At 40.9% G+C, this 27,081-nt stretch overlaps 1 long non-coding RNA gene across 1 annotated transcript in view; it reads right to left on the bottom strand.

Annotated features, from left to right (window-relative positions):
• Positions 1-18,319: 18,319 nt before the first annotated feature.
• The window catches only part of LOC121279778, a 92,502-nt gene continuing 83,740 nt past the window's right edge, over positions 18,320-27,081 (bottom strand). The window contains exons 2-3 of the long non-coding RNA XR_005943494.1: positions 20,837-21,090; positions 18,320-18,861 (exon numbers count right to left, since the gene is read on the bottom strand). This is a non-coding gene — a long non-coding RNA (uncharacterized LOC121279778). The remainder of the gene's footprint in view (positions 18,862-20,836; positions 21,091-27,081) is intronic.

The raw sequence follows: 27,081 nt of genomic DNA, 5'->3' as shown, positions 1-27,081 counted from the left end.
GATTGTTGGGCCTAGGACACTACCCCGAGGAGCTCCTGCAGCGATATCCTGGGACTGAGATGATTGGCCTCCAACAACCACAACCATCTTCTTTTATACTAGGTACGAGTCCAACCAATGGAGAGTTTTACCCCTGATTCCAATTGACTACAGTTTTGCTAGGTCTCCTTGATCAAATGCTGCGTTGATGTCAAAAGCAGTCACTCTTTCCTCACCTCTTGGAGTTCAGCTCTTTTGTCCATGCTTGGGCTAAGCCTGCAATGAGGTCAGAAGCCGAGTGGCCCTGGTGGAATACAAACTGAGCATCAGTGAGCAGGTTATTGCTCAGTAAGTGCCGCATGATGGCACTTTTGATGTCCCCTTCCATCATTTTACTGATGATCTCGAGTAGTCTGATGGGACAGTAATTTGTTGGGTTGGATTTGGCCTGCTTTTTATATGCAGAACATACCTAGGCAATTTTCCACATTTTCAGGTAGATGCCAGTGTTGTAGCTGCACTAGAACAGCTTGGTTAGGGGTGTAGCTAGTTCTGGAGCATAAGTCTTTAGTACTATTACTGGAATGTTGTCAGTACCCATAGTTTTTGCCATATCCAGTGCCTTCAGCTGTTCCTTGGTATCACCTGGAGTGAATTGAATTGGCTGAAGACTGGCATCTATGATGCTGGGGCCCTCAGCAGAAAGCCAAGATGGATCATCCACTCAGCATTTCTGGCTGAAGATGATTGCAAACACCTCAGCCTTGTCTTTTGCACTGATGTGCTGGGTTCCCTCACCATTGAAAGTGGGGATACTTGTGGAACCTCCTCCTTCAAATAATTGTTTAATTGTCCACCACTATTCATGACTGGATGCGGCAGGACTGCAGAGCTTAGATCTGATCTGTTGGTTGTAGAATCACTTAGCTCTCTCTATTGCATGCTGCTTCCACTGTTTGGCATGCAAGTAGACCTGTGCTGCAGCTTCATCAGGTTGACACCTCATTTTTAGATATGCCTGGTGCTACTCCTGGCATGTCCTCCTGCACTCTTTGTTGAACCAGGGTTGATCTCTCAGCTTGGTGGTAATGGTAGAGTGGGAGATCTGCCAGGCCATGAGGTTACAGATTGTAGTTGAATACAATTCTGCTGCTGTTGATAGCGCACAGCGCCTCATGGGTGCCCAGTTCAAACTCTATTCCATTTAGCATAGTGGTATCCTCAATGTGAAGACAGAAGTCAATCACTGATGGCATATGGAAAGAACTGTAGCATGGAAGTGTTTACAACCAGAGGCTGCTTCTAAAGTTTAGCTTTCTTGCCATGCCCCCAAGACCAGGCTACCATACTTCCATTTTGGAGACTGGGGAAGATTCAAACTCATTCAAAATGCCACTTACACAGAATTAAAATTGGGCATACTAGCTCGCTTGAGAACTATGGTTCCTGTACTGGTTGGAACAGAATTGTGTCAAAAGTGAAACATAAGAGGTCAAAGCTTGAATATTGTGGGTCGGAAAGTTTGATTAATATTCTGAAAATTCACCGAATTACCTTTGAGGTTCCAGGAGAAAACTTGCAGGACTGTATCTATTCGCAGTTCTTGTATTTGATTTAGGAAAAATTGTAAAAGCCGACCAAATCCAAATGCAACTGAACATCAGTTTCACTGGCACTTGATGATTTCCCAAAAATCTCACAGGTGACTCAGGGGACACGGCGCAAAGGAAAATGACATGTTGCAGATCAATCTCATCAGCAGAATGATGACACTGCCAATATATTCAATTAACTGTGTCCTGCCAACTTCCATAATGAGAATCAAGGATATAACCTCATTACACAGTTGCTGTAAACTATTTTCAAAACATCAAGAATTCTCTTGGGGCTTAAGTACAACATCCACAACCTTGCAACTAGTGAGTCAAAAGGGTAAGTCTTGATCCAGTTAGGATCCTTTACAGAAGTGCCCTATAAAGGAGGCCATTCCTGCCCACAATAGACTGAACTCGTGCAATACTATTATTTATTTACCTTTGGTTCAACAAGATTGTCTTTATCATCAGAAATCTACAGTCATTCATGCTTTCCTTTGCAGATAATTTTCCTCCTCTCACACAAAACAGGTTCACTGTGAAGCCATACAAAAATAATGCACCGAATACTTTGCAAACCAGATCACAGCATATTCTTGGTATACCAAAGAATGATTCCATTCAATGGTGAGGTGGTTCTGTAGCAGAAGCTGCAAAAAAGTTATTATCCTCCTAGCTTTCTCTTTTCCTGATTGCATCGTGTTTCTCAGGTATTAGATGCCTGATGCCAAGGAAACTGACCCTCTTTATTTTCTGTGATGACAATGTCACCGTTAATCTTTTAGGTCTTTTTCCAATCTTTGTATTATAGATTATTTTCTCTCTCATAGCTTGGGTTGCTTTCAGGGGTGAGTTTTAACTTTCCATCCCTTCAAGTGTATTTATTGTTGTCTGAAGATCCAGCCAAGTTCTCAGTAATATACCTGGCCAAACAAATAGCAAACTCTTTTGGTAGCTGTGTTTATTGCTGTTGAACTATCTTCTGCTTCCATAAAATCTCACTTCAGTCTTCAAAAACAATTGAAATATCAACTCTCCCTCAAAGCTTAAAATATGAACCCAATTAAATGATCAATGAAACCACAAACAATCCAACAGTAATGTACATTTACAGTAGAATATCTTTGATCTAACACACCATTAAAATATATGGAATTTCTAAAAACTAAACTAATCTTAAGTGATTTTGAAATAAAGTAGGGTACATTTTCACTGCAGAGATGGTAATCCACCGGAGCAATTGCCTAAATGTTATGGAATCCGCCATTTATTAAAATATATTGAAAATACTCAATGACTGAGCATCCACAGCTCTCTGGGTTAGAGAATTCCAAAGATTTACAACCTTCTGAATGAAAAGAATTCTCATCAAGTTGTAAATGCCCGGCCTGTTATCCTGAGACTATGAATCGAAGTTCAAGGCTCCAGAGTCAGGGAAAATGTTCTCCCAACATTTACCCTATGAAGTCCCTTAAGAATTATTTATGTTTCGTAGAATTTACAGCACAGAAACAGGCCATTTGGCCCAACTTGTGTTAGTTGTTACGCACCCAACTGATTTGAACACTGGACAGGTTAGATCCCAGAGTGAAACCTGGCTTGATAGATCCTAACTTCTTTTTGAAACTGTGGAGGAAAGTTACTGAACAAATTCACAGGAGACAGTTAATGAATTTTTAACACAAAGAATAAAATATTTATCAAACAAAGAAAATTAACTATATAACACGAGACAAAGAAGTTTGAAAGGTCTCAATGCAAACATAAGAAAATGATTAAAATATTCACTATTCCTTCACCCCAGCTATATCTTTACAGACACATATAAATGCGGAAAGACTCTAATATTCAGACTAAGTGTGCAGTACATGTGAACCAACTGGTGAACTGTGGTAAGGCACATGACACTCCAAAGTAAATGACAAATTCAACCAAAGCAGATTCTATGGAGTTCTCAACAATCCACCCAGGTGCTTATCACACTGTGAGCCAATCAGTCTCACTGAAACAGTCTGTCTTTCTCATGAGGATTTCCAATCTCCACATTTGAAGAACTTGTCTTGGAATTGTTTCCAAAAGTCGGCCCCACTAGATCGCTTCAACAAGGACCCATCTCCAGGGGTTCAATCTCACCTTGAGATTTCTTTCCTCTGGATCTCCGCGCACACTCAAATTTCACCTTCCAAACATGATTTCAGATCTTTGGCCATGCCAAGCAGGACACCACTGTTCCAAAAGGCCCGTAGTAAGGAGTCACCAAACTTCAGCAGTCTCCTTGGATCTTCATGGCTTCTCTCAAGCCCACTTTGCTTCATGTCTGCTCCCCACAGCTGTTTCTTTAACTTGGAGCCTTTGTCTCTGCTGCTGTCATTTATCTTGACTCAATGGGTCCATCACTGATCCCTGTCTTCGTCCCTGCCTGGGGACAGTCTTCTGGGGCCTGTTTCTGCCCCGCTCCCTGGTTTGGGACTTTCTTCTTGATTTGGCAGCTTCTCTCTTTCCTTCTGTCTGAGCCATGCTCCCTGGGATATCTCCTCTGGAATAGTGGTCCGGTTCAGGTCACCTGACCTGCAGTTTCACACAGTTTTACTTCTTTTCTTCTGTGCAGGCACACAGGGCCAGTTCCCAGCCTAAAGAACATAAAAAAGACTAACTGTGCCTGTGCAGCCCTTTCCTGGCTGGTGCATGCGTGAAAGGCCTGAACTATATATTAAAAAAAACCCCAACTGCACATGTGTGGCCTCTTTCCAGCGTGTGCATGCGCAGAAGGCCCTAAGCTCCAACCACCAATTTAAAACTAAGGTAAGCTTTTTCTCCTCTCGGGTTTCATCACATAGGCCAGGAATTTCTGGTCCCGGCCATGGTGGGCAAAATGGTGGGCAGAAGTGCAAAACATCACAGGAGTGAAAGAGTCAGCTTCCCATCGGCGTAAAAACAGGTTGCAATCATCCACTCCTGCCCTCAATGGTACCGTACTTTTCCTGCCATGTCGGGAACACAACTTGAATACATTACAATATCATGAATGCTCATTATCAAGGTAAGCTGGCCTGTACCTTTGTACATCTGCAGCCTGTAGATTGGGAACAGGTAATATGGTCTCATTGGTATGGGTGGGGAGGTCCCTATATGTGATGGTACAGAAGGCCTCAAGACAGGGAGGGGTAAGGTTTACATGGGGCATATGCACATCCACTTCAAATGACTCAGGGGTAACACAAGGATATCAACCACAATTACAATGGAATCAAGGATTGCAGAAGGAGGACTGAGAGTAATAGGAGGGAGAGAAACCTGAACATTGTGCTCCTCCAGGACGATGGGAGGGATTTCCATGGTCACACAGGGAGGATCAAAGCTGGACTGGTAATGAAACCAGAGGACTACCATCTTGGAACCTCAAGCAATGGTGCAGCAGAAAGTGAAACTAAGAAAAAACACTTCTGGGGGTTGCTGTTAGGACCTTTGCAAGGAATGAATCACAACACTGGGGGCCGATTAAAGGTGCACACATCTGGAATCTGTTATTACCAAATGAGGAGGAATGCACAGCTGAAACATGTTAGGAGAATCTCAATAACTACAGAGGTAATCAGGAGCCTTCAATGTAATAGCACATTCAGGCGAGATTAATTACGTTTCAATCATCGATCTCCCTGCAATAACCCATTGTGCCAATGGTGGTAATTTCCCAGTGTAGTTATGACTCCAAATACAAGTGGACACCTCGGCTTGGCCTAAATAGCCAAGTGGTTATGGTACTGGGCTTGTAACCCCAAGATTAAGAGTTCAAATCTCACAATGGCAAACTATGAAACAATGTAACTTCATCTGAAACAGATGGAAACGGGTTTGTACTCGAAAGAGTTACAAGTGGGCACCTGGACAAACAGGAGAAGCTTCTTGGAAACCCCACCACAGAACCTTGCAGCTGCCAGGTTCAGAGACGGAAGCTCCCAGGCTCCCCTAGACATAGAAACATAGAAAATAGAAACAGGAGTAAGTCAACTGGCCCTTTAAGCCTGCTCCGCCATTCAATATGATCATGGCTGGTCTTCTATCTCAACACTTTACTCCTGTGCTCTCCCCATACCTCCTGACGCCTTTAGAGTCTAGAAGTCTATTTCCTTCTTAAATATATTCAATGACTTGGCCTCCACAGCCCTCTGTGATAGAGAACTCCATAGATTCACTACTGAGTGAAGAAGTCTCTCCTCTTCAGTCCCAGAAGGTCTATCCTGTACCCTGAGACTGTGACCCCTTGTTCTAGACCCCCTAGCCAGAAGAAATGTCATCCCTGCAACCAATCTGTGCATCTCTGTCAGAATTTTATATGTTTCAATGCGATCTCCTCTCATTCTTCTAAACTTCAGTGAATACAGGCCAAGGCAACCGTCCAAAATAGATGTTAATTTTAAATTGACAAGCCAAGCCAGCAAGTTTACCACAGCACCCACTTGACAGTGGAATTCCAAATAATTTTCTCCACATTTAATTACTGGACACAACAGACTTCTGCTAAAGTGGTTGGAGGCTTCCCCAAGGCTGTTTTACATACTCCTTACAGATCTTACATGACCCCACAACAAAGCCTTCTAGTCTCTTTATATATGTTTCTCTCTCTTTAAACTGTAAATTCCATTGTTCTACGTGTCTCTGGAAATTTACTTTTCCCGTAATATAAAAATCTTTCATGTTGCCAATATGATCAGTGCCTTTAGGAAAAATAAACACGCTGCTTGGCCTGGCTTATCTCGTTATTTGTAAACGTCCTATCATCCCTTTGAAACCCAAACAACCTCTTCGCATAGCTAAAAATGCAAATTTCCTTCACACCTTGCATGCTAAGATCTCATCTATGTTTACTCATTAGCATTTCAAATACCTGTTTCCCCTAACTTCTTTTGATAATTTCAAGTTTGTAGTCTATCTGACTCTAACTGAATTAAATCAGCTACACAGACAACCATCCACGCTCACACCAACAAACCTACTTTACAATAAACCACAGTAATATAATGAAAAAAATGTTAGTTTCATGACAGGATGCAGACCAGCAGGTCCAGGGAATTAGTCAACTTAAGTCCCATTAATTACTCCAGTACTTTTTCTTTATGAATAATAATTTCCCTAAATTCATTTCACCAGACCCTTAACTCACCATTATTTCAGGAATGTTTTTTATTATGCCTTATACTAAGGCAGAAACAATGTTTTTGTTTAATATCTCTGCCATTACTTTATTCTCCACTATAATTTCTCCTGTCTATGCCTGTAAGATGCAAATACTTAATTTCCCTAATCGCTTTCTCTTCACTTACCAGTTGAAATTTTTACAATCTGTTTCTGCCTTTTTCTAGTTTACTCTCATACTTTCTTTTCCCTTTGTATATCAATTTTTTGGTAAAGCTTTGCTAAGTTATAAAATAGTCATTTGGTAATACAGAACTTGACTATTGCTTAAAAAAGAGACATGTCAAAGCTTTTCGTCTTGCACTCATCAGGCACTTCGCAAGAATACCAGTATAAGGTGAAAATAACTATTTAAACTGTATGTGAAGAGAGTACTGATTGGCTGGAAAGTGAACTCTGATTAGTAGAGGCATTGTCATAGAGAATACACCAATAATGGTGACTGGCAGTTAACTGCCAAGCATGGTTTGAAATTTAAACCAGGAAACTTGACCCTGATTGACCCCTTCCTCGGGGATATGCCTTGACCAATGAATAGGTGTCACTAATTTTGTTTAGCTGAAACAGGCGCAATGTGTGTACATGTTCATTTTGTATGCAAAGAACAGGGCCCTATGTATTAATATATGTAGTTTCCAGTACAAGCAAATGTGCCATTTAGCGAGCCCGACTGACAATCTTAAATTGGTTGCCAGTGTAATTCTTAGCACACTGAGGATTATTTAGCAAATGTTATCCAATCTCGGAATCACATCTAATGTTGGACACTGTTTTGAGTTTTGCACACAGGGGCTGGTTGGGTACTTTTATGTCTTAGGTGAATGAGTTTGTTGGCCAACCGAACTCTAACTGCATGTCTGCCTATGTTCTCATCAATTGCTGCTTGCAATCAATAACAAGGAGAGGCTGATGTAAGAATAAACAGTGATGGTTTATCGAGACATAGGGCAGAGCATCAGATCATACGTGCTCACTAAGAAATCTCCAGAACTAGACTTACAGTTCCTAATTGAACACGTTGTACAGTTCTGTCACATGATCAGTATACTTGCATTCTCTTAAAAGGGACAGGGTACCTAAATTTACCATATCCTCCTGCTTTACTTAAAAGTGCAGCTAACAAGCTTAAATCACATTAACTATTTACACAATAATTATTTACAGGTCAAGTCTCTCAGGAGGCTCTCACAGATGTGTTGAGCGTCTCAGTTCAACAACCTCAGCTGGTATTTCTGAGACCTCCTTTGCAGGGGACAGTTGTCCACTAGGTTCCTCAGTGGGAATTGGCAGGTTTATCTCCCCGACCCCCTCAGGTCCCACAGACCCCACCAGTGCTTCCTAGCCATGTGATCTGTCCTCTACATGCGGCACAAACTCAAGCACAGATGAAGACTGCATTTCTTCTTGTGGGACTGGTATCCTTTTGCGGAGATGATCCACGTGTCATCTAATTATTCAGCCGTTTACCGATACATCACAGGAGAGGGGGCCAGTTACTGCACTCAACTCACCTAACAGCCAATTGGGCCCATCACCAAAGTTCTTCGTGAGGACTGCATCTCCCAGCATGAAAGTTCTTTCCCGATCATGACCATCATGCCTGGTCTTCTGCACCTCTCAGCTTCTCTCTAACCTCCCCTCTAAATTCAGCCAGATAAGGGTTAGACGGATGCGAAGATGTCTCTTCATTAGTAGTTCTGCAGGGGCAATGCCAGTCATCGTGTGTGGCGCGCTCTGGTATGTGACCAATAACCGAGCTGATGGAATGCCCTTCCATCATTTTCATCCTAGATTTAAAGGTTTGGACTCCCTGCTCTGTCATGCCATTCGATGCTGGATGGTAGGGTGAGGTTGTGATATGGGTAATGCCATTAAGGGTCGTGAATCTGTGGAACTCCCTACTGGTAAAAGTGGTCCCATTGTCAGACACGAGGACCTCTGGCAACCCATGCACTGCCGCAAACGGTCTATGGTGGCAGCCCATGTGGGCGACCGAACTTCATAGATGTCCATCCATTTGCAGTGGGAGTCAATCAGTAAAAGGAACATTGTGCCCAAGAAGGATTTGATGTAAATCAACATGGAAGGGTACGCATAGCTGCCCAAGCCATTCCCATGGCTGCAATGAAGCTAAGTTGGTGGGGGGTGGAGCTTTTGCACCTGTTGGCATTGAGGACAGCTTTTGACCAGGGTTTCGATATCCAAGTCCATGCCTGGCCGCCATAAATAGCTGCCTGTGAGCACCTTCATTCTGCTCATGCCCGATGAGCACTACGTAGCTCAGCTAATAACGGCCCTCGGGGACACGATAACAATTGTTCCCCAGAGTAATATGCCGCCCTGGCAGGAGAGTTCATAACTGCAATCAGAATAGGGCTTCATCTCCTCGGATTCAACCCCCTGACCAACCATTCAAGACCTGCTCCCAGATGTTAGACAAGTGGATCCTAGCTTGTCCACTCATGGATTTGATTGGTCTGAACAAGGGAGGAATAGAAAATTTAGCATTAAGACCAGTTCCTGGGGAATCGGAGCCTTCCCGTTATTAGCTGGCAGGGGAAGGCGGCTTAGTGTATCAGCATGTGCAATTTGAGTTCTAGAATGGTGAACAAAAAAGTGTATTCGTAGGTGGCTAATATTAGTGCCCATCTCTGGATGCAAGCCGATGCGATAGGTGGTATCGCATTATCTTCTCCAAGTAATCCTAGGAGCTTGTGGTTAGTTATAATATGGAAATGGCGACAGTGAGATATTGATGAAACTTCCAGACGCCAAACACAACAGATGAGAGTTGGCAAGCTCTGCTCTGCTCTGAAGCAGGGTCATATGGATACAAAACGTTAACTCTGTCTCTTTCTCTCCACCGATGCTGCTAGGCCAGCATTTTCTACTTTTGTTTCAGATTTCCAGCATTTTGCTTTTATACTACAATAAATAAGGCCTCCTTTTCAATCTGGGAATATTGTCGCTAAGCGACATTGAGTCTTCGTGATGTATGACCAATGGGTCATTCAGAGTCATCCGCTGTGAAAGGGCAGCCCCTATTCCATAAGAAGGCATGTCACATGTTAAAACTAATCCCTTCTTGGTGTCAAAGTAGACCAACAAGGTTGACGATCTTAACAATCACTTCAATTTCAGGAAGGCATCCTGGTGCGGGGATTGCCCACTCCATTTCTGGGTCTTCTTAAGCAGGCCGTACAATGGGGCCAGCACAGTCGAGAGGTTTGGGAGGAATTTGTCATAGTAGTTTACCATGCCTAAGAAGGCCTTAAGCTCTGTGGTATTTCTCGGGGGAAGTGCCTCGCAAATGGCCTGGACTTTTTCTTCCACAGGATGCAGGCCCTGTGCATCAACCTTGCGGCCCAAGTAAACTACCTCCTTAACTTGGAACAGACACTTCTCTCGTTTTAAACATACACCTGTTTGTGCGAAGCGTTTGAGCACCTCTTCTAGATTTGCTAAGTGTTCATCATCAAGCAGTCCCGTGACCAATACATCATCCAAGTAAACGATAACATGGGGAAATCCTTGGAGCAAGTTTTCCACTGTTCTTCGGAAAATAACACATACTCAGGAAACCCCAAAGGGTAGACATGTGCATTGATACAATCCTTGGTGTGTATTAATAGTGACGAATTCCCTTTTCCAACGCCACCTGCTGGTAGGCATGGCTCGTGTCTAATTTCAAACATGTGGGGCACCTGCCAACTTCGAAGACAATACCCAAGATTGAGGAATTCTATATCAAGTTTGGTGACCTTATTGACAGTTAGCTTATAGTCACTACATAAATGTATGCTTTGGTCTGGCTTCAGTACAACGGGTGCCGCCCACTCAGAAAATTGCACTGGTTGTAGGATGCCCAACTTTTCCAGTTCAGTTTCAACTTTGTCCCATAGAGCATTAGGGACTTGTCTGCCTCTTATAAACCTGGGGGATGCGTATGGGTCAACATGGATCTTGGCCTGTAGCCCTCAAATCCTTCCTACGGAATCAAACTTTTGCAACAATTCCTGTAAGCTTTTCATTGTCATTTGAAAAATTTCACCCCATTTCAATTTAATCTTTGAGCCAGTTGTGGTCTACTAAGCTGGGGCCCTCTCCAGCTACCACTAACAAAGGCAACCTTTCAGATTGGTCTCCATACATTGCTGAGACTTGACATAACTCTCACACAGGTGAAGAAATAAGATTGAATGTCCTCAGCCTTGTGTCTGAAACTTCTAACTTCAAAAGGATGGGTTCCTTTACTCAGATGTCTAAACGCATGCTCTCCAGTGACAGACATCAACGCTCCCATATCAACTTCCATCTTAATGGGTTGTCCATTAACTGTAATGACTACTTGGATTGGCTCGGTTCTACACACTTTTGAGGTTATATAATGAATGGATGTATGATTCTATTTCTTCTGGCTCTTCCATGAGGCATATCTCATGATATTTCTTTCTGCCTTTGTAGTGTTGTTTCAGCCTTTCTCTGCCATAGGTGTCACAAAAAGCACTCGACTTGTTTGTTGATCGCTCACTGGAGGCCTGGATGTATTTCTCTCATTCATTTTGTAGGTTTTCACTGCAGCATCATTGTTTTTCAATGGTCTGGAGCGAGAACGCATTTCCCGCCTTTCTGTGGAGTCCAAAGTTTTCGCGCTTTTTGTTGCCGGATTGTCCCGCTTGACCAGATGGACAGCACCATTTGTGTATCTTTTATAACTTCGGAATTTCTAACAGCATTCTCTATCACAGTAGCTAATTCTAATGCCTTACTGAAGTCTAGACTAGGTTCAGCTAGCAAACGCCTATTTAGAATCCCACATATCAGCTGGTCTCTCAACACATCTAATGGACGTTTTGAATTCGCAATGCTCAGTTAATGCCTTTAAAACAGCCACAGTTAGTCATTGTCTCCTCCGGAAGCCTATTTCTTGAATTGAACTTGAAGCGCTGCATAGTAACTGAGGGCTTTGGTCTCGGTACCATTTTTATTGACTAGTCGAAGGTTTTTGAGTCTGGGGCGCTAGGTGACATAAGGCTGCTGATCAGCCCGTATGTTTCTCCCCTGCATGAGGACAAAAGAATCGCCCTCTTCTTCTCCTCCTCCGCGATGTCGTTAGCGATAAAAAAAAATGCTAGACGTTCAACATACTGAGACTAGTCATCTACAATGGGGTTGAATAGATTGACACACCCGAACTGCGGCATCGTGAACAACTGCAAGGGGACTGCACTTCCGATAGGCTTTCCAGGCAATGTCAAATTTAGATGTTGGCTCACCACAGAACCCCGTCTCTCTGGGGTCTTTCATAATTTTCTGTCCATAGCCACTTTTCATGTATTCAATCTTTCAAATGTAATGCCGCTTTAAGAGCAGTCACTTTTTGTTTTTAACTCTGTCTCTGCATCTGTTGGCTTTTCTCTGCTGGGTTTCACGCTCTGGGTTTTGGTGGAATCCCCATGATCGCAATTCTGCAGGGTTTTTAAAAAAATTTAAACTGCAGCATGGTTTCTGCTCCAATTGCCGGCTACTGCCTATTTTACAAGCTAAGCACAGGTGCTCTTTCAATGCTTTGCTCACCTGTCTTGAAATTTATTTTCTTGTGTTCTTTATCGTCATCACCACCTTTATGTCTCGGGTAAATGAGTTCATGGCCAACCAAACTCTAAATGCACACCCTCCTATGTTCTCATCATCAGGGTAGGCGATGGCAAAGTGGTATTGTTGCTGGACTAGTAATCCAAAGACCGGGGGCCTGGTTTGAATCCTGCCACGGCAGATGGTGGAATTTGAATTCAATAAAAATCTGGAATTGAAAGTCTAATGATGACCATGAAACCATTGTTGACTGTTCTAATGTCCTTTAGGGAAGGAAATCTGCTGTCCTTACCTCCAGAGCCACAGTAATGTAGTTGACTCTTAAATGCCCTCTGAGCCTAACCAGCCCAATGAATAAAAAAAAATTGCTGCTTACAATCCATAATGTTAGAATAAACAGTGATGGTTTATTGAGACATAGAGCAGGGCACCAGATCATATGTGCTCACTCAGGAACTTCCAGAGCTAGACTTATAGTTGCCCGCGTGGTACAGTGATTCGTCAGTGCTGTCACATGATCAGTACACTTGCATTCTCTTTAGGGGACAGGGTAGCTCACTGTACCACAGGTATGGTCTGTACCATTGCAAAAAGTGGCTGGGACGTACAATCTGCCAGTCTTTGGGATGTACAGCCTACATACCTATCATCACACTGGCACTTAAATGTACACCCACAGTGTGTAGGAAGGGAGTTCCAGGATTTTGATCCCGCAACAGTAAAGAAACAGCGATATAGTTCCAAGTCAGGATGGTGTATGACTTGGAGATGTTCCCATGCATCTTCTGCCCTTATCCTTCTCAGCGGTAGAAGATGTGTTTGGAAGGTCCTGTCAAAGGTGAGGGCCATTTTGGTATTTCAATAGTGTTGGTATCTCAGAGTCTGGCTCCAGTCATTGTCATGCAGGTTCTTTTGACCTCTTATCACAACTTCAGCAGAAGATCAGCAGGAAGCCCAGAAATGTGCATAAATGGCCATTGTCACCACTTCTCCAGGATTTCAGCCTATTTTCTGCCAAAATTATGAAAGAGATTTACAACTTCTGCAGAAATTATACCTGCATGACTTCATCTTTCACAAATTGTTATGTTAAAAAAAGAGGATCCACTATCTAAAATATGTTTTCATAGTAGAGTGGTTTTATATGTCATTTTCTCAGCAAAACCCAAGTCACCCTTTGTTAATAGAGGTCAGGTAGTTAATTTTCAATTCTCCAGTTATTTAATTTACATTTTTACGTTACCTTGATGGAAAGACTTAATTCATCATCCATGGTAAGCTACCATGCAAGAATGTGAAAAATACCACATTAATGTTTCAACAATTACTGTGAGGTTACAGCCTAGATACTGTTAAAACAGCTCAACAGTCAGAGAAAGAACTATTTCAGGCATTGATTTCATTATTATTATGATAATAACCAATTGCTTGCATGTTGTGTTATACTAACTAAAAACAAAAGCAAGGCCCAATAAATTGCTGAAGTAGATAACAATCATACTGAAGCACAACACATCTTTGTAAAATTAAGCATGTTTCTCCTTAAGAAATCTGTAACACAATACTAGTTTCAGATCTATCAATTTTGTGGACACCATTTTAAAGTTATTTCAGCAAAGAAACCTAAGAATTACACAATGCATCATTTGCTTAAGCAGAATATTTTATAAAAATTGACAAAACCATAAATTAGCTGTTATCAATAAGAAATATAAGACAGGAATATAAATTACAGTTAAAAGATTCAGCTTATAATTATTGTTCAGTATTTCAATTAGTAAAAGAAAAGCTGATATTAATAATTAAATCTGCCTCCAGGCAACCATCTCCTCTCCAATAGCCAGTATAACTGAACAGTAGGACAGAAATCTAAAAATATAAATGGGGATCTATTATATCTGAAATTGTTTTCCTAATGATTTTGAACACACTGTTGCATATCAAGTCAATGCAAGGTCCCCCATGGCATTTCTAGCTGTTAGTTTTGGATTTGGGCCGTGGTATGCGTTACCAACACAGAGCTCTTGGTGCACTGTTTCTCGCTGACATTTTAAGTTTGTCAATCAAGGGCATCATTTATCCATTGTGACAGATGTAGAAACTGCGACCACACAGAGATAGGCACTAGGGCCACAAGACCAAAATCAAACTGCCTCCAATGAAGCTGCCTATGAAGCAATTTGTCTTTTCTAGTACATTAGCACTTTCAGGTTTGAGAAAAACCTAACTGACACCGCTGCTTACGTATCCACCTTAGACTTGCATGCCATTGTTTTCAGTCCCTGCTCTAAACTCTATTCCCCAGCTACCAACTCAATTCTCTCCCTGGTAACAGTTGCATCTAAAACAATCTGTTCACAACCTTAATGTTATATTTGCCCCTGCGATGAGCTTCCAACCACATATCATCGCTATCAATAAAACTGGTTATTTTGTAACATCGCTCGACTTTGCTGTTGCATCAAAAGGCTTGCAGTGCTCTGGAAAAGTTGCTCTGCCATACACTATATCTTCACTGCTCTGACACCTCATTATGTTTTTGTTCATCTCTTACCATGTCTCTGATACTCATGTTTTTCTTCGTATCTTTCTTTTGCTTGTTTTACTTTGCTTTTTATCACTTTATTTGTGTTACTATCTAATTTCTCCCTGTTATCTTGCTTACATTCTCAGTTGGTCTAGTCCTTTTCTATTATAGTGATCTTGCTGTATTACAACAGTAACTAAATGTCAAAAGTACTTCACTTGAAAATTTTTGGGGTGTCCTGAGGTCATGAAGGGTGCTATATAAATGCGAGCCTTTCTTTCTCTTTCTGCTGGCTGCATCTGTCTTCTTCAGTTATTTGCAACAGCTGCATTTTACCCGGTGATTCCTAGCAAAGGTATCAGAGCCATAGGACCACAGGCTTGGTATATGAAAAGCAAGAGGAGGGAATGAGTAGGAGTGTAGAGAGCAGCTAGAGTCAGCACCACATGGTGAATGAAACTAGAAAGATGTAGGCAGAGGATTTATTTGGTCCGATGTGCTTCATTCACTTTATTAGTCCTAAATTGGAGTAAGCTGATCCAGACAGGGTTTGTGTGTGTTATTGTTGTCGGTGATCAAAGTTTGTTTTTAAATGTGTGAGGTTAGTGTGTGTTCTTACTCTGAGTGGTTTGTCCCAATTTAAATAACTTCCAGCAGCAAACTTTTGAGAGTTAAAAATGGTTTATTATCATACTCTTACCCCGGAGGTTTTAACGTAATGTTTCACAGATAATATCACATACAAAGTATTGATACAGATGATGAAAAAATATACAATTACAAGTTGAAATGATTTCAGTCTGTTTCGTAGCAGGCCTGTAGTTTCTTAGCTGAATTGATGCTGTAGATAGGTAGAAGGGGAGGGTTCTCAGTGAGCTGCAAAGTTTCTTGTAGCTGAATTGCCAAGAGGTCAGCTCTCAGTTGAACTTGAAGATGGAACTGGCTAGAGGAGAATCATTCTCCCACTTTCAAGGTATACCTTGGCGGTACAGTTGGCTTCATTCGATAGCTTTTTGGATGATGTTTCAGATGATATCTCTCATGGTATCCGTCAGAGGCTGAACAGCCTCTGCTGTAACTTGTTAAAAGCAGGTACAAACATAGCTGCCTTAACTATGCAACCTATGCAAGTCCAAAGACCTTTCCCCGGTAACGTAGCGGTATGGATCAATATACACATCCTATGTTGTGGCCTTTCACACTTTTCAGTGATTTGAGATAAAGGTCCATCACAGTACAATGAAAAGTCAAATGAGATTCATTTCATATTCATTAAACATCCATTGAGTTTCAACATCTCTGTTGTCCATGCTGAGGCAGAAAGGTGAATTAGCTAGTTTGTTGTTTACAGTTCAGCCTTAACAAAAGGACTTGTGAGTTTCACAAGTGGCTTGGATTGTTCATTTTTTATTGAGATATTTGCCTGAGTTTCAGGTCTTGTCTGGAGCCAGTATTGCCAAAGTCACATGTGCAGTCAGTCATCTTAAAAACTGCTGTGTCCATTTCAAAAAAAAATACAGCTTTAAAACTTGTAATCTCTGCATGCCTGTACTGGGCATGATAAAGCCCTGAGGTATAGGTGAATGTGGTGCTATCTGCTATAGAAAAAAGTCTGGAGTCAAGGCTCTGACTTTGCTCTTAGGAGGAAAAAGTTGGAAACATTGGAAAGAAGATGGGAGATTTTGTGATTTCTTTTGTGAATTAATTGTTTTTTTAATGCATCAGCATGATAGCACTCCCACCTCTGGGTCAGAAGATTGTGGATTCACACAGTCAGAGACACGTCTACGCTAACTCTCCACAGAACAATCCAGTCGGTTCCATGCCCCCACTCTGTCACTTTAGTCCGGCAAGTTTATTTCTTTCAACTGCTCATCTATTTCCTTTTGAAATCATTATCTCTGCTTCCACCACCCTCATAGGCAGCCTTTCTTTTTTTAAGATCCATTCACAGGACATGGGCATTGTTGGAAAGACCAGCACTTACTGATAATCTATAATTGTCCTGGAGAAGGTGGCAGTGCACCTTCTTTTTGAATCACTGTTGTCCATGTGGTGAATATGCTTTCAACAGTGATGTTAAATAGCGAGCTCCAGGATTTTGATTTTGTGACAATGAAGAAAAGGTGTTGTTCCAAGTCAGGATAGTGTGTAACTTGGAGGGAAACCTGAGGTATAGGGTTCCCATGCACCTGCTGCCCTTGTACTTCTAGATGGAATAGGCCACAGGTTTGGGAAATGCTGCTGAAGGTTTTGTGAATTGTTGTAGTGCACCTTATAGACTGCAGCCATGGTGTACTGATAATGGAGGGAGTGAACGTTTAAGATGGAGGATGGTGTGCCAATTAAGTGGGTTGTTTTGTCCTGGATGGTATTCAGCTTCTTTAGTGTTGTTGAAGCTGCATTCATCCAGGAAAGTGAAGAGTATTCTGTCATGTCCCTGTAGATAGTGAAATGACTTTGGAGAGCCAGGAAGTAATTCACCTATCACAGATGAGGATAGGAATTCATAATCAAGGGGCTGGTGGGCATAAAGACACAACCTAGGCCGTACAGTAACAAAGGAGTGTTGTATTATTGGAGATGTTATCTTTTGGATGAGACGTTAAACCAAAGCTTTAGTTGCCTGTTGAAGTGACTATAAAAGATCCCAAAAACCTGATCCCAAAAACCTATCAAAGAAAAACAATTCTCTCAGTTTGCCAGCCAACATAGTCCCTCAAACAATGCCACCAAAAATAGATTAACTGGTAATTTGTCTCATTGTTGCTGTCATGAAGAGATTAATGCCTATAATGTCATTGGAAATTATTTTAAGAAAATAAAGTTTAGTGGTGTCTGTATCTATGTGTGTGTGTGTGTCTTAACTGGATTAAAGCCAGCTGGTCTAGAGGCTTTGATGTATAGAAAGAACTAGGTTTAAAATGGTAATTAGATAAACATGGGAAACTTTAGAAACCTAGGTGTCAAGGGGCAATTTGCATTTTTAAATAAACCATTCAAAAGAATGGGTGAAATCTTGCATCTAGCTAGAAGACACCAAGCAATGTGTTTATTTTTTTCAGCTTACTAATAAAATTGGTGGAATCAAAGGATGTTATTGTAGAAGAGGTAAAACTAAAAGCCTAGTGATACAATGAAAAATTTACATTCAAAGAGAAAGATATGTATAAAGGACAAAGGAGATTGTGCATAAGGCAGAGGCATTTTTAAGATCCAATAAGTGTGAGAAGCCTCAAGCTGCTGTCTGCAAGGACCCAGAGCTGAAAGCAACTGCCCAGGGTGTGCTCTGCCAGGTGCCTCTTTAAATTTATGAGATTTACCTGTTGCTTTAACAGGGGTGTAACTGAGATTAATTAGGGGAATTTGTAGTTATTATAGTAGTAATTTTGTAGGTGTATGTATGTGTTTTCAATCTTCCTTGTATTAATAAATGTTTAATTTAGTTTTATAAAAAAAAACCTCTAGAGACTCAGTGGTCTTGTCACTACCGAATTCAAAGCCTCCATCTCCAAACATACAAATTGCAAAAAAGTGGGTTATGACAGTTGCTTCAAGTTTCCCTCTGGGATTTGAACAACTCAGCCTTTACCATCGGCCGTGTCATAATAGTTGTTAGCGGGGCTTGAGTGTAAATTAGCTGCCCCATTCACCTACACAACAGTGTCCATACTTAAAAAAAATAATTTAAACGCTGGGTCCTGAGGATGTAAAAGCTGCTTTTTTAAAAAATTGCAAGTTCTTTATGCATAAAATATGTATTAAAGTTTATTTTTAGAGTTACATAATGAGTTGGATGAAGGACTGTGGTTATAACTGTATTTTTGAGAAATATTTTTATTGCAATGCAATCAGGGAGATTTTTAAAAATCTGCAGTATGATTAAGGTACAAATGAAAAACATTGATAGTTCAGTATTGGCAACATGTACAGTCAGAAAAAAATGACAAAGATTTTTGACATATATATTTCCTGAGCAACAATTAGAATTAAGAAAAGGGGAAAAAACAAGGAAGAGAATAATTGCTAAGCATTAATGGTACGCACTACAATCATGGCATTCTCCTATATTACAAAACCTTTAGTTAGAGACAGACAGATAATATAGCCAGTTGCATCAGGTTTCCTGCAGAAATACCACTGCTGAAAGTTATTGAGATTGCATGGACTTGTGCTTGAGGCCTTTGTTTCTTCTGGTTCAGACTGCAATCAACATGCTTTAGAAAGTGAAAGCAGTTATATGAAATGCTTATTGGGGAAAAACATCTGCAGCCTACTGGAAATTAGTCAAAACAAAATGAATAGTCCGGTTTTTGCTGTAATGATAACAGTGAGGGTGTCAACGCTCACTGTTATTACAGGGTAAATCTGACAACAACTTCTGGCAGCCACACATGCCCAATTAAGTGTGGAAAACCAGATGTTGCTCTCTGAGATACCCTGCTTCTCCACAGGGTGCATTGATGCAGTCCTATCAATAGACTCAGCACTGAAATCATGGTAATGGCATAAACTTAGGGTACTTACCCACTAGTTCTACACTGAAGGCAGCTGAAAAAGCTAGGGCTGATGTAGTATTTAGGAGTAAGAGAATTTTTAATGGAATAGGTGATAACTATTGCTGAATAACCTTCCAGGACCTGAAGAATTCATTTTCTCATTCCCTGAGAAAAAATAATGTTGCAGATTTTAAAAATAGATACATTTTCAATTTTTCTGTATATGTTTTTTATATCTCTACCTAATACCATTTGCATTTCTTAAATCAGGTCCAAGAAGTAAAATATAATTCAAATGTAATTTTTATTTCCTGCCTATTTTTTACTTCCTGGTTTGCAATGCATGACTCAGTGAGGATATTTCAATTTGATTGGTCCAAGGGCCTTCTTATTGCTTGCAGTGTTCACAGATACCAGAGATCACCCAGTAAAAGGCACTACACTGAAACAGATGCTGGGCTAATGGAAATCCCTGTTGACAGATCTACTAAAAGTCTCTGGGCAACTATACGCAAGGTAAAGGGCAAAAACAGTTCCTTCAACGCTGAGAATAAAATCTAGGCCAGTCTTCAGAAGAATGTAAAAATTATCATATTCATTATTTGAATCTCAATACTTTATAGCCACTCTTTATACTATCCTGGCACAGAGCACAAAGACATGCATGCATCCGTATTAAATTAAGCATTACATGAGAAGAATTACCTGTGTTTTTTGCTACAGTGCTGTTACCTGAATATTTGTATGCAAGGCACTAGTCAATGTACTGCATAGTTGTTACTTCTCACTCTTCAGTGTGAATACCAAATATACCAAGATGATTGAAGAATAGAAAGAAAAGTATTTTAGCTAAAAAAAATTGCAGGCTGCAATCCAGTGGTTATGCTGGCATTATGATCTCCAGCACTATCTCAATAATTTATGGGCACAGGAGGACACCTCTTTAACACTGGGACAGTTGATCCTTAAAACACTACATAGCTACCCTATACATTCAGAAAATCTAGTGCCTGCTTGCCATTCCAAGTGGGACTTGTCCAGCCTGCTCTTATATCCCACCATCCACCAAGCCTGTCCCCCAGGGAGGCAAATTCAATCTTTTTAAGTTAAGTGTAGGGAATTGGCCATGCAAATGGCAGGCTCCTTAGCAGGTAAAGGAGGAAATGCTGAAATTGGGAACTGGGTCACTTTCTGGAAGAACCCACAAGAAAATTTGGGACGAGCATAGCAAATTTGCTTGTATTTTTAACTGTCTTAATCACAAGATACAAATAAAAAAGATAACACAGAAAGGCATATGTTTTATAAATGTGCCATTGTTAAATTTAAAAAAAGGCACATAAAACCGAAGTGAGAGAAGCAACAACTGCGCAGTACTTTGACTAGTGCCTTGCATACAAATAACCAGATAACAGTGAATTTTACATAAGATATTGTCTATCACATACCTCATCTGCTTGTGTGATCACACTGGCTAGTGTGAAGCTACTTCTGTCATCTTTTCATCTTCAAGCAGTGCTCCCTCTGTTACTACTTGAGCTGATGGGTCCAAAAACCACCACTCCAGTACGTTTGCTGGATTTTTGTCAGGGAAGTTGGCATCAAAAGATCCTTTTGAATCATTTACAAAAGCTGACAATGAATTTTCCTTGGCTCCAAATGCACCATCCCAAGCAGGTTTAAGGATGACATACTTTGTTCCCTGTTTGAAAAGAGAAAACAAAAACATAAAAAGCACAGTACAAACAGTCACTTCTCAAACAAGAACCTATAATGTTTTCCAGTTCTGGACTCTTGCAACAAGTCTTTAGTAATGTTTGTTGTCATTTGTAATGTAGAAAAAACCAAATTGGTGTTCATTTATCAGGCTTTAAACTTCTCAGATCTATGCAAGGTTACTGTCCTACATGTTACTAATGTACTGCATTTGGCTTTACCTCGATTTTTTTATAATTAATTGATATTCTGTCTGTTTCAGTCCACCTAAATGAATTCAAAGGGTTGAATTTCCCCCCCATCGGGGGGTTATGCGGGTGCCTCAGGGAGATTTGTTTAAGGTTCAAACATTTAAATAAAAAATTGGAAATATTTTACGACATGTCCCCTCATGTGACAGTGTTACATGAGCTAGGACATGTCAAGGAACTTTAATTTAAAAATTTATTTAATTTATAAACATTTCATGAAACCTCATCCCGCCTGTGGATGAGGGTTCCATGAAAAATGTGAAAGCCACCTGGGCTCTTCGCCTGTCCACCAACCTTAAGGTTGGACGAGCAGCTCATTGAATTGATTTATTTAGTTGTAGACAGGCCTTAAAAGGCCTTTGACAGTTCGGCGGGCTCACAGCCGAATTGGCTGTGCGCGCCGAACTGAAAATCTAAATGACGCGCAGTGATGTCGGGACGCCTGCCCAATGTCATCAAGTGTCAATTTACGCATCAGCAAACAAGCCCCGCCCTCGCTCGCTGACCGGAAAATTCTCCCCATAGTGAGTGAAAACGCCAAAAACTTTATTTCAAGGACAACTGTACAATGTTCGATAGAAATTTTGTTGCTTAGAATTAAGAATTGTCTTAAGGGAAAAATCTCACTGTTCAGAATTAAAATCTAATAATGTATAGTGGATTTTACTTAATCATTTGTTCTACTATCATTTTCAACTTACTAGTCAAAAAGTTAATTATTTGCATAGAAGGAAAAAAAGCGCACAATTGCTATTATTTTAAATATAGCATTGATAACTTTTAATCTCTCATGTCCTCAGTAAGAAAAGCAAATTTATATCATGGTCAATCAGTAACTAATTGCCTCAACAATTAAACAAGTTAAAACTTTATACTAAACTTCAAAAGTAGCTTTCTCTCACCACTTGCTAATTTTGAAAACTGACAAGCTGAAAATTGTACTTCTGATCATAGATGTCTTGTGGTATTTCTCACAGATAAACAGAATAATGTGATGTTTTATAACAATAATGGTCCTGTCTTGTAACACAATTGCTGGAGTTTTTTTTACTTATGCTTACATTAATTGTTAGGAAAATCTTTTTACCTTCCCTCTGCCAAAAACATGTCTAATACCTTGAAGAAGGACTGCAAGAAGTCAGTCCTCACAACCATCTCCAGAGTTCACAGCTTGACAAGCCTCTGAGAAAAAATAAAACTTTTCAACATCTACCTTCATTCCCTGCTTTCTCATCTTAAATTGGCGGCCCCTGAGTTCTATGTAATCCAAACACCTTAAAAATATTCACTTGTACATGATTGATGCCCTTGACGATTTTAAACACCTAAACCAATCCCCTCCAAAGTTTCTATCTCTCCTGTGATTCCAGACCCAAAGGATGAAACCTACCTTCATAGCTCAATAAACTTAGACATTCACAGCCTTTCTCTAAAGCCACAATGTCCTTCTTCGTGTGCATGCATGTGTGTGCAAGGGGGTGGAAACATAGAATCATAAAATAGTAACAGACAGAAGAAAGCTATTTGGCCTGTTATGTCTGTGCCAGCTCTCTGCAAGAGCAATACAACTAGTGCCACTCTTCCGCCTTTATCGTATAGCCCTGAAATTTTTTCTCTTATAATGATCCAATTCTTTTTTGAAAGCCATGACTGAATCTGCCTCCACCACACACTCAAGCAGTGCATTTCAGATCATAGCCACTTGATACATAAAAATAGAAGAAAGAGACCAAATCTGATACAAAATTCCAGTTAAGGTCTATAGCCTTATATAACCCGATCATTGCACCCATAGTTTGTAGTTAATAGAAAAAGCAACAAAACTCAGGACTCTTTTCACTTTGCCCTGACAACTGCACTTAAACCTTTAAGAAGCTGACAATGATCATTGCCAAGGCTCTCTCCCTTGCTGTCACCTTTAACCCTAATTCTGTTCATCTGTGTCCATAACTGCAAACTTAATCATATTGAAATTGCTAATCTTCGGAGCTTCTTCCAGAATCTATCCAAATCCAGTTGTAATCTTTTTCTAACAACCTAACTCTGCTACACAGATTAGCGTAACCTATGAAGTTAAAAACAATACTTTCTATTCTTTGGTCCATTTAACTAATAAACATAATGATCACAAGGGAATCTAAAATTGAGTCCTTTGCACCCAACAAGTGACTGATCCCCAATGGAAAGATGCCACATTTAAAACCATCCTTTGCTTATGTCCTTTCGCAAGTTTGCAATCATCTTTGCCAATTCACTTTCATATCATGTCATTTAATACTCATACAACCGAATACAAAAATAAGAGTGGTACTGCCAAATTTAGACACCCCGGTTGTCTACAGGAATACGGGGGAAGATCAAACAGGAAAAAAAAGCGTACGATAGGCACGAAGAACTAAGCATTGCAGATAGCCTAGACGAATACAGGAAGTGCAGGGACGAAGTAAAAAAGGAAATCAAAGAGAGGACATGAAAAAAGATTAGCAAGTAAAGTTAAAGATAACCCAACGATGTTTTACCAATACATTAATGCTAAAAGGTTAGTTAAGAAAAAAGTGAGACCTATCAGACATGAAGATGGAAACTTGTGTGTAGGTACAGAAGCTGTGGGAAGGGTTTTGAATGAATATTTTGTTTCTGTGTTTACAAAGGAAAGGGGGGGATGTAGATATATTAGTCCAGGAGGAACACTGAGATATTGGACGGGATAGTCAAAGAGAGAGGAAGTACTCGAAGGTTTGAAATCTTTGAAAGTTGATAAGTCACCAGGGCCAGATGTATTGCTTCTGAGGCTGCTGAAGGAAGTCAGGGAGGAGATAGCAGGTGCTCTGAGGATGATTTTCCAATCTTCACAAGAAACAGCGGAGGTACCAAAGGACTGCAGAAATTATTTAAAAAGGGATCAAAGGAAATGCCAAACAATTATAGGCCAGTTAATCTTACATCGGTGGTGAGCAAATTAGTAGAATCAATCCTGAGAGATAGGATTAACTGTCATGTGGAAAGGCATGGACTAGTCTGGGATGGTCAGCATGGATTTGTTAAAGGAAGGTCTTGCCTCACAAATTTGATTGAATTCTTTGAAAAAGTGACAAGAAGGGTTGATGAAGGTAGTGCAGTGGATGTTGTGTAAATGGATTTTAGCAAGGCATCTGACAAGGTCCCACATGGCAGATTGGTCAGGAAAGTAAAAACCCATGGGATTCAGGGTAATGTGGTAAACTGGATAAAAGGCTGGCTTTGTAACAGGAAACAAAGGGTAATGGTGGATGTCCTTGTGAATGGAAAGTTGTCTCAAGTGGTGTTCCACAGGACCCTTGCTGTTTGTCTTATATACTAACGATTTGGACGTGAACGTGGGGGGCACGATTGGGAAATTTGCAGATGACACAAAGATTGGCCAAGTAGTGGATAGTGTAGAGGATAGCCATAATCTCCAAAACGATATAGATGGGTTGGTGGAGTGGGTGGTAAAGTGGCAGATGGATTTTAACATAGAGAAGTGTGAGGTCATACGTTTAGGGAGGTCAAACAGTTACAGGGATTACACAATAAATGGGAATATACTAAGAGGGGTAGATGAAGTGAGAGATCTTGGCATACAAGTACACAGGTCCCTGAAGGCAGCAGTTCAAGCAGACAAGGTTGTAAAGAAGGCAAATGGAATGCTCTTCTTCATTGGCAGAAGTATAGAATATAAAAGTAAGGATATAATGTTGGAATTGTATAAAACACTGGTGAGGCCAAAACTGGAGTATTGTGTGCAGTTCTGGTCACCACATTACAGGAAGGACATAATAGCTCTAGAGAGAGTGCAGAGGAGGTTTACAAGAATGTTGCCAGGGTTAGAAAAGTGTAGCTACGAGGAGAGATTGGATAGGTTGGGGTTATTTTCCTTAGAACAAAGAAGGCTGAGAGGTGACTTGATTGAGGTGTACAAAATTATGAGGGGAATAGATAGAGTGGACAGGATAAAATTGTTTCCCTTGGTGGAGAATTCTAGAACCAGGGGACATAGATTCAAGATAAGTGGCAGAAGGTGTAGGGGGGACATGAGGAAGAACTTTTTTTTTTTACACAGAGGGTAGTGGGTGTCTGAAATTCGCTGCCCAAATTTGTGATAGAGGCAGAAACTCTAAACTCTTGTAAAAAGTACCTGGATCTGCACTTTAAGTACTGTAAGCTGCAGGGCTATGGGCTGGGTGCAGGAAGGTGGGATTAGAAAGGGCACCTGGGTGTCCTCGGGCTGGCACGGACAAGATGGGCTGAATGGCCTCCTTCTGTGCTGTAACTTTTCTATGGTTCTAACCTCTCATAAGGAATCCTATCAATCGATTTTGGAAACCTAAACAGATGTCATCCAGTAGATCGCATGGATTCACTGCCAAACTGGATCTGTTTTGTTAAACGCATCCTGTTTTTTAAGACCATGTTGGATGCCCTAATCAGGCCTGAGCTTTCTAAATGACTATTATCAGCTTCATCACCACAGAGCTTCAATATACAAGTGTATCGTTCTCAGCTTGTAACTTCAATTGTGTTTAAATAAGAACACTACAATAGCCTCCCTCCAATCATCAAACATTTCCCATCAGTAAGCTGTGAAAAATATTTATTAGAGATTCACTCACGATCTCTGCCAATTCCTTCAATGCTTGAGAATAAATTAATTAATAATGGTGTTTTTTCCGCCTTAAGTCCTTACCATTTAGCTTGCACTGTTTCTTGAAACATACAAGCAACCAACCAGTTTCAGTTCAATTTTTATCTGCTAGTTAGACTTCTCAGTTCAAAACAGATGCTAAGTGTCTGTTTAGCTCATCTGCCTTGCAATTATCATTTCTAATTCTGCCAGTCATCCTGCAATGCTTTTTGTTCTCTAACCAATCTCTGAACCCCAAAAAGAAAATAATGCTTTCCTATTGACTACTTTCTTCTTCAGATTAATTTCAGCTCACTTTTTTTTATTCCAACTTTTTATTCCTTTGAAAGATTATGGCTAAGAGTTTCCAGCCCTGCCACAGCAGGGCCTACTGCAGGGGTTGTGGTGGCCCAGCCAAAGTCCATTAACTTTGGGTGGGACTGGACAATCCAGTGGCGGGTGGGCCCGGAAAATCCCACTCAATGACAAATTTTATAAGTGTTGAAATGCCTGTTTGAGTTTGAGTTGTCAAACTAACTCTCCATAATATCATTATGGATCTTCCTCATTATAATGAACCAGACCTTCCGTTTCCTGAAGGGTTGTATCCCAGAGGTACCCTGGAAGATGCGCTGGGGGATCCTTGGAATTGCCCGGGAAGTTTCAACTTCCACTGGGCAATTGCCCTGCACTGGAGCCATTCAAAATTCCGATTTATAAAGTCGGAGACTCCTGAAGGTTCCGACTCACAGAGGAATAGTTACCCAGGAAAAGTTAGAAGCATTAACTCCTGGGTAACTTTACTACTGACCCCCCACCACCTCCCAACCATCCCCACTGATCACGGGTCTACACCTCCATCCCCGACCATCCCTCAACTACCCCCCAAAACCCCCGACAACCCCTCACCATCAAAAAGCCCCCACCAACCCTGACTATTCTCCCGATCACCCTCCCAACTATCCGACCCCACCCCAACCACCTGACCACCCCCACTGATCACCTGACTCTACCCCCATTCCTCGGACTATAACCGACCTCTCGCTTACCCTCATAAACACCCAACGCACCCAAACACCTGAAA

The sequence above is a fragment of the Carcharodon carcharias genome, chromosome 7 (genome assembly GCF_017639515.1).
Source record: "Carcharodon carcharias isolate sCarCar2 chromosome 7, sCarCar2.pri, whole genome shotgun sequence".
NCBI classification, from domain to species: Eukaryota; Metazoa; Chordata; class Chondrichthyes; order Lamniformes; family Lamnidae; genus Carcharodon; species Carcharodon carcharias.
Note: the sequence above shows the minus strand (reverse complement) of the source record. Positions and strands in the feature narration are given on the sequence as shown.